The 8,147-nt window shown below is 29.3% G+C and overlaps 1 protein-coding gene across 1 annotated transcript in view; it reads right to left on the bottom strand.

Moving 5' to 3' along the window:
- Nucleotides 1–5,156: 5,156 nt before the first annotated feature.
- LOC117171498 (splicing factor 3B subunit 3-like) overlaps nt 5,157–8,147 on the bottom strand; it is a 37,947-nt gene continuing 34,956 nt past the window's right edge. Inside the window, exon 4 of the mRNA XM_033358863.1 lies at nt 5,157–5,281. The gene's annotated coding sequence lies outside the window, so the exon portion shown is untranslated. The remainder of the gene's footprint in view (nt 5,282–8,147) is intronic.

The raw sequence follows: 8,147 nt of genomic DNA on the forward strand, positions 1-8,147 counted from the left end.
CCCCCCCCCCCATAAGGCCTTGCTGGGAAAAACTCGAAATAATAATACAATTCGAATAAAACTCATTATCCAAGGAATTTTCGAATCAAAAATTCCCAATCTTTGGTAAAAAAATTCAAATTCAAAGCGACCAAAATTTATAGAAAGTTATTCGATTTGTATAATTCTTTTTTAGGGGGATTCGATTCACAGATGAACAATTTTCTGTCAAAAAGTTACAATTCAAAATTTACAATCGAAAATGGCGACCAAAGTTTATGAAAAAAGATCAGATTCGCATAAAACAAATTTTGTAGTGAGAAAAGTTGAGAATTCATCTGATTTAGTTAAAAATTTTATTATTTTGTTAGACATTTTTTGATACTAATTTTTATAACTAAAATTTTAGATATTTCAGTTTTGGTAGAAAATTTATCTTTTTTTGTTGAACGCTTAACTATTCTGATGAAAAATTTAACTTTTTTGTGTAGATAATTCGTCTTTTTGGATTGAAAATTCAACAATTGGATAGGAATCTTTTTTCTATTTTGACTGACAAAACTACTATTTTCTTGAAAATTCGACGATTTCGGATTAACTGAATTTTTTCAAATTTTAAATAAAAATATTTTTTGATTGAAATATCAACTATTACACTTTGCATTTAGAACTCATATTTTTTTGTTAAAATTTTTATATTTTGTTGAAAATTTAACAATTTTCCTGAAACCATATTTTTTGTTTTCAATCTCAAAATTTTGTCTCGAATATTAAACAAACTGGTTGTATTTTTTTTCTTTTTTGACTGAAAATTTTTTTAAGTTGAAATATCAGCTGTTACATTTTTCTTTCAGAGTTCAACTTTTTTAGGGAGAAGGGGAAGTGAGGGAAAATAAGGAAAAGTTAACTAGGGGAACTGATTAGAAATGAGGGGAGGGGAAGTCGGCAAGTGAGGGGAAATTAGATGAAGCAAAGTAAGGAATGTAGAGTAAAAAATGGGAGGGAAAGTAAGGAAATTGTGGGTAGAGAGTGGAAGGAAAGTAGGAGAAGCAAGGGACGTGAGAGTGCAAAATGTGAGTGGAGGGAAACTAGGGGAAGAGTAGTGAGATTAGGAAAAGTAGGGGGTGTGAGGAGAGGCAAAATCCGACCTTCAGTTCGTTGTACTTGTTTCCAGGATTATGAAGTGAGGGAAAATTGCGGGAGGGAAGCAAGCGAAGTGACAGGAAAAGAGGGGACAGAAAGTAGGGAAAGTGAAACGAGGAACAGAATATAAATCGAGGGGCGGGGAAATCGAGCAAATGAGGAGAGAGAAACTAGGAGAAGTTAAGGGGAAGAAAATAGGGAAAGTAGAGGATGTGAGGGTAGGAATAGTCAGTCCTTACGTTTGTCATACTTTTTTTAAGATTAGAAAGTGAGGGTAAATAATGGGAGGGGAAGTAGAGGAAGTAAAGGGAATAAGTGGAGGGAAAGTCGGGGAGTTGAGGATAAATGAGGGACGGGAAAGTGAGAGTAGGGTGAGTATATGAAGCGAGAGGTGCAAAAGTCAGGAAAGTGAATGGACGGAAAGTAGTGGAAGTGAGGGGAAATGCGAAGAAGTGAAGTGAAGGGAATTTTTAGAGGGAAAGTAGGTGAAAGTGAAGGGAAATTTGGTAACGGAAAGTAGAGAAAATGGGAGAAGCGATAGAAGGGAAAGTAATGGGAAATGAGGAAAGGTAAAGTAGAGTAAGTAAAGGGAGAGAGAGAGTAAGAAATGTTAGGGGAAGTGAGAGGAAAGAAAGTAGGGAAATTAGGGGATTTTAGTGGAAGATAAGTCCGTTCTCCCGTTCGTCATATTTTTCCCGTACAAAAGGAAATGAAGGGGAAATTGTAGGAGAGGAAGTAGAAGAAGTGACTCGAAATTAAGGGACGTAAAGTATGAGAGTTGAGGGTAAATGCGGGAGGGAAAGTGAGAGGATGGACAGTATATGCAGGGAGAGCTGGAAAATTTGGGCAAGTGAGGGGAAGCTTAGGAAGATGAAGTGAGGGAAATGAGGGTAGGGGGAGTAAAGAAAATTATAGAGGGGGAGTAGAGGGCACCGAGGAAAGGAGGGGGAAAATTGGTGAAGGGGCGTAGGGTGAAGTGGAAAGTTGGGAAGTAAGCAAAGAAAAGTACAATCTTAAAGCAGTGGTTTCAAATTTTTATTTTTTATTTAGATTAGATCAGGTTTTCTATTTTCAATTGAAAAATGTTTTTCCTTAAAAAATAAATTCTATCCTTGCCCGGTTTCCATAATTTATTTACTTCAATGGTAGTAATCTCTCGTGAAGCAAGATTGCATTTTTCTGTTGGGTAACTGCCTCAAGATGCACTTGTTTTATCGATTTTAGATACGAGTACCTCTCTCTAAAGATAACTTACGTTTGCAAAAAAAACTGCAGATGTCTTTAAGCGAAGTCGTTACTCTCTGATGAAACATTTAATGTTCAAGCTATAAAAAATGTGAAGAATCGAGCAAATTTACCTAAGCACTGACTCTAAAAAAAGTTCTAAAAGCTATTTCCTATTCGGGAATTACCTGCGATTCACATATTCCCAATTCACAATTTTCATTCAGGGAAATTTATATTCTTTTTTTAACCTAGTACGAAAACAGCATTTTATTTCAAGTTTTAATCAAATTTTAATTTGGTAAAAATAATTGATTTTATAAACAAATGAAAGTTAAAAATAATTAGCTACGTTTATTTTTTTCTATTGTAACATGTAATTACTTAGCAACTTAAAAAAAAAGCTAATAGAATTTTTCTCGTAATTTATTCAGAATCAAATTTAATTATTTTATTTATAACTTAATTTCTGTAATTCATAAAAAATATGCGTATTTTTTTCTTAAATAATATTTAAAGGTTTACAATTTTTTATGAGTAAATTTGAAAATTTACAAAAAAACATTTAGTTTGTGTTTCAAAAATGTTTTTTGCAATTGAATTACTCTTACTGTCGCTTCTTACAAAAAACAATGTTATAAAAATGCTAGAATATTAATTTATGATTCCCTTTTTTGGAGCAAAACCTTCTCAACAACTTTACTGTTTCCCATCTTGTAAGTAAACTTTTCTATAACCTGAAATTGTTAAAAATTTTACTTTGAGAGAAAAAAGTGTATAAAATGAAAAACTTTAATTGAAGATTATTTACTTTCAAAATTAGAAACAGAAGAGTTGTTTATTATACATAAAATATTACCTTAAAATGATAATTATATGTTTAAATACCTTCTTAAAATAATTTATTATTGCTTAATTAAATTTCTCTTGGAATAGAGGTAGAAAGTCATTGTTATGTCTTGATTTTTCAATTTTTCATTCAGAGCGAGGAAATAATTATACATAGTTTTAAAAAATAATGTTTCAAACAAGTTATTATTATTTATAACAACGTTCTTCTAGAATAATGATATAGTTGCGGTTTTTCTGAAATTTTTCATTTTTTGTCCACTTTTCAATTATAGTGAGGTTATCATTAATTTAACAAGCATAATTGCTTAAACAGTTTAATTTTACTTTTAATATATTCTCTTCGAATAATACTAGAAAGTTGCGGTTTTTTCTTAAATTTCTAAATTTTTTGAAACTTTTCAGTTAAAGTAGAGTAATAATTAATAAAAGTAACAAAATTTTTATTTGAACAATTTTTTTATTGTTTAAAACTATCTTCTCTCAGATTAATGCTAAAAATCGGAATTTTTTTTCTAAAATTTACTACTATTTTCAGTTGTACATTTGGAGTCAGCTAAATAAGACCTACTAATAATTTAATCAGGCTTATTGAATGTAATTATATAAACAATTCATTATTGTTCATAATTATATTCACTCAGAGTAATGCTACAAAGTTGTAGTTTTTTCCTGAAACTTTCAACTTTTCTTTGGCTTTTCAGTTATGAATAAATAATAAATAAAAAGCAAAGACAATAATTTTGTTGACAATCTCTTTCTTTTGTGGATATTATCTTACATTAGACTTTATAGCAATTATTCATCCGATTAAGACTTTTTTAATTATTTATTTTTTAGAACCTGTAATAAACTTCGTTTTGTAGTTCTAAACAAAAAATAAACAGATAGATGATTCATCATTTGTTTATAATGAAAGAGCCAAAGAAAAGCTGAAAATTTCAGAAAAACCTCTATCAGTAAAAAGTAATATTTTATCTAAATGAAACGATTTGCACCAAAGGAAACCGCAAAAAAAATGATTTGCGGCAAAAACTGGGAAAACCAAATTTTTTCAACTAAAGCAACAAATTTGTATAATGACTCGGATAGAAAATAGTTTAAAATATTAATAAACTGTTTAAACAACTATTTTGATTAATCTTCACTCTAAGTGAACAGATAAAAAGAAGCTCGCAATTTCAGAAAAAAGAAATGAAAATGTGTTAAATAACAATTTCTTTTAAAAATTATGTTTGTTAACTGTAAATAATTGTTTCCTTACTCTGAATAAAAAGTTGAAAACTGCAGATAAAACCACTACTTTCTACCTTTAATTGTAGGAGAAAATTAATATAAAGGATAATAAATTTCAAACGATTTAAACATTTGAAAAGTAATATTTTATACATTAGAAACAATTTTAACAAAAAGAAACAGCAAAAAAATAATAATTAGCGCCAAAAACTAGCAAAACCCCGTTTTTTATTTATGATTTTTTATGAGGTCCTATAAAACAGACGGAGATAAAATTCATAAAGTATTTTTTGATTTTTATTCTATGGTTAATTGTAAAGAAAAGTTTTGAGTGTCTCAAAAAATGTACAAAAACAACTTTTTTCTTATGGGAAATTCGTTTTTAACTTTATGGAGGTTGCGGAAATCTAATTGTCATTTTTCTCAAACGAACAAAATACGCACTTTTTTTGTAACTCGAACAAAGTCGGGGAAGGGGGGGGGAGGATTTCGACTTTTATTTTACCTTCAATTTCTTGTTGACTTTTAACTACTCATTAATTTAAAAAAATTAAGTGACAAAATTATTGTTTATATAATATTTAAATTTTCTATTTCCTATCAAAATAGTCATATTATGATTTATTTAAATTCATATTAATTAAATAAACTTTAAAAATGTTACTTAAATATTTACAAGTTAAATATTATATTTAATATGTGAATGATACGAATACTATAAATGAAACGCTCATCCGAAATATTTTACTCAAAATAAAAGCAAAATCTGAAAGAGTAATTCTAAAGTAAGAAGAATTTGAAATCAAGCGTTTATTTTATGGCCTTACTAAATCTTGTTTCATCTCCAAATCTGCAACAGAGAAAATAAATAATGCATTTAGTAATGAGCAAACAAAAATATTTGAAAAGACGTGTAAACAACATAAATAGTGTGGAGAGCACACATCGTCAGCACAAACATTATTATCGATTAATTCTTGTTTGCAGAGCAAGTTTGCTCGCAGTCGAGGGGCAAAACTCTGGAAATCCGTCGTAATTCAAGTAATTCGAAGTAATCAACTTGTACACGGATCAACCAATAATCCAATAATAATAAAACCAATAATCGTGAAGAATAATTTCAAGAGTAATTCAAAGTAATCAACTTGTAACGCAAAGTAAGTTGCTTGTAATCCAAATTAATTAACTTGTAATCTAAAGTAATTAACTTGTAAACCGAAGCAACTAACTTGTAATCCAAAGCAATTAACTTGTAATCCAAAGCAATTTACTTGCAATCCAAATCAACTAACTTGCAATCAAAAGTAATTAACTTGTAATCCAAAGCAAGTAACTTGCAATCCAAAGCAACTAAATTGCAATCCAAAGTAATTAACTTGTAATCTAAAGTAATTAACTTGTAATCCGAGGTAATTGACCTGTGAACCGAGGTAATTAACTTGTAATCCGAAAATTGACTTGTAATCCAAAGTAATTACCTTGCAATTCGAAGCAAGTGACTTGTAATCCAATTAAATTGTAATACAAAGTAATTAATGTATAATACAAAGCAATTTACTTGCGATCCAAAGCAACTAACTTGTAATCCGAAGAATTTAACTTGTAATCCGAGGTAATAAGCTTGGAGTCCAAAGTAATTAACTTGAAATCCAAAGCAACGAACTTGTGATCCGAAGTAATTAAATTGTAATTCAAAAGTAATTAGCTTGTAATCCAAACTAACTTGTAATCCAAATTAACTTTTAATCCAAAGAAATTTACTTGCGATCCAAAGTGACTAACTTGTAATCGAAAGTAATTAATTTGTAATCTGAAGTAATTACCATACAATCCGAAGCAACTGACTTGTAATCCAAAGTAATAAACTTGTAATTCAAATTAATTAACTTGTAATCCAAAGCAATTAGCTTGCAATCCAAAGTGACTAACTTGTTATCCAAAGTAATTAACTTGTAATCGAAAGTAATTTGTAATCCAAATTAATTAACTTGAAACCCGAAATAATTAACTTGTAATCAAAAGTAATTAACTTGTAATCCAAATTAACTTGTGATCCAAAGCGATTAATTTGCAGTCCAAAGCAATTAAGTTGCAATCCGAAGTAATTAATTTGTAATCCGACGTAATTAGCTTGTGATTCAAAGTGATTTACTTGTAATCCACAGCAACTAACTTGTAATCCGAAGTAGCTACATTGTAATCCAAAGTAATTAAGTTGTGATCCAAATTAACTTGTAATCAAAAGAAATTAACTTACAATCTAAAGTAACTACCTTGAAATCCAAAATAATTAATTTGTAATCCAAAGCAACTAAGTTGTGATCCTAAGTAATTAACTTGTAATCCAAAGTAAATAACTTGTAATTTGAGGTAATTAGCTTGTGATTCAAAATGATTTACTTGCAATCCACAGCAAATAAATTGTAATCCGAAGTAATTACATTATAATCTAAAGTAATTAACTTGTAATTCAAAGCAATTAACTTACAATCTAAAGTGACTAACTTGTAAGTCAAAGTAATTAGCTTGTGATCCAAAGTAACTAATTTGTAATCCGAAGTAATTAACTTGTAATCAAAAGTAATTAACTTGTAATCCGGGGTAATTAGCTTGTGATTCAAAGTAATTTACTCTCAATCCACAGCAACTAACTTGTAATGCGAAGTATTTACATTGTCATCCAAAGTAATTAACTTGTTCTCCAACGTAATTAAATTGTAATCCAAAGCAACTCAATTGTAATCCGAAATTACTAACTTGTATTCCAAAGTAATTAAATTGTAATCCAAATTAGTTAACTTGTAATCTAAAGCAATTAACTTGCAATCCAAAGCAACTAACTTTTAATCCGAAGTAATCAACTTGTAATCGAAAGTAATTGACTTGTAATCCAGTGCAATCCTCGGCAACTTAAGTAATTAGGAGTAATCCACCGACAATTCGGTTATTTCGATGTAATTTACCTAATCCAAATAATTAACTTGTGATCCGAAGTAATTCAAATAATTAGGAGTTTCCCACCTACAATTCAGTTAATTCGAAGCAATTAGGCAATTCAATTAACTTGTATTATAGTGTAATCCAAAGTAAATAGGAGTAGTCCTAGCACAATTCAGTTAATTCGAAGTAATTTAGGTAATCCACTTGTAATCTAGTTTTAATCAGAAGTAATCCACATATAATCCAGTTCATTCAAAGTAATTTAGGCAGTCCTAGCAATCAACTTGTAATCTAAGAAATAAAGGTAATTCGCAGTAATTTACATAGGTAATCGAAATAGTCGTCAACTATTTTTTGAAAATATATATTTTTTGTTTAAAACTTAATTTTCGTAACTGAATGTTGAATTACAGTGAAACTCTTCTATAGCGCCGATTTTGGGGTTGACGGTGGTCCGCGCGGCGTCAATTCTCAGAAGGGCTATAGAAGGGAGGGCTATTGAAGGGTACTTTATTCCATTTTAGGTTAAACATTTATCTTTTTTATATTGAACTCGTTGATAAAAAATTAATTAATTTTGTCGGATCAACAATTTTGATAATAATGCACTTTTTGTTTCAAAATTAAACTGATTTATTGACGAATCAACTATTTGGTGGAAAGTTCAATTGTTTCAGGTAAAAGTGAATTTTTTAGGCTAAAAATGTAACTGTCATTTTTGAGGAAAATTGGTCTATCTTAAATGAAAATGCATGTATGTATTTTGTTGGACTTTT

This window comes from Belonocnema kinseyi, chromosome 4 (genome assembly GCF_010883055.1).
Source record: "Belonocnema kinseyi isolate 2016_QV_RU_SX_M_011 chromosome 4, B_treatae_v1, whole genome shotgun sequence".
In the NCBI taxonomy this organism is placed as follows: domain Eukaryota; kingdom Metazoa; phylum Arthropoda; class Insecta; order Hymenoptera; family Cynipidae; genus Belonocnema; species Belonocnema kinseyi.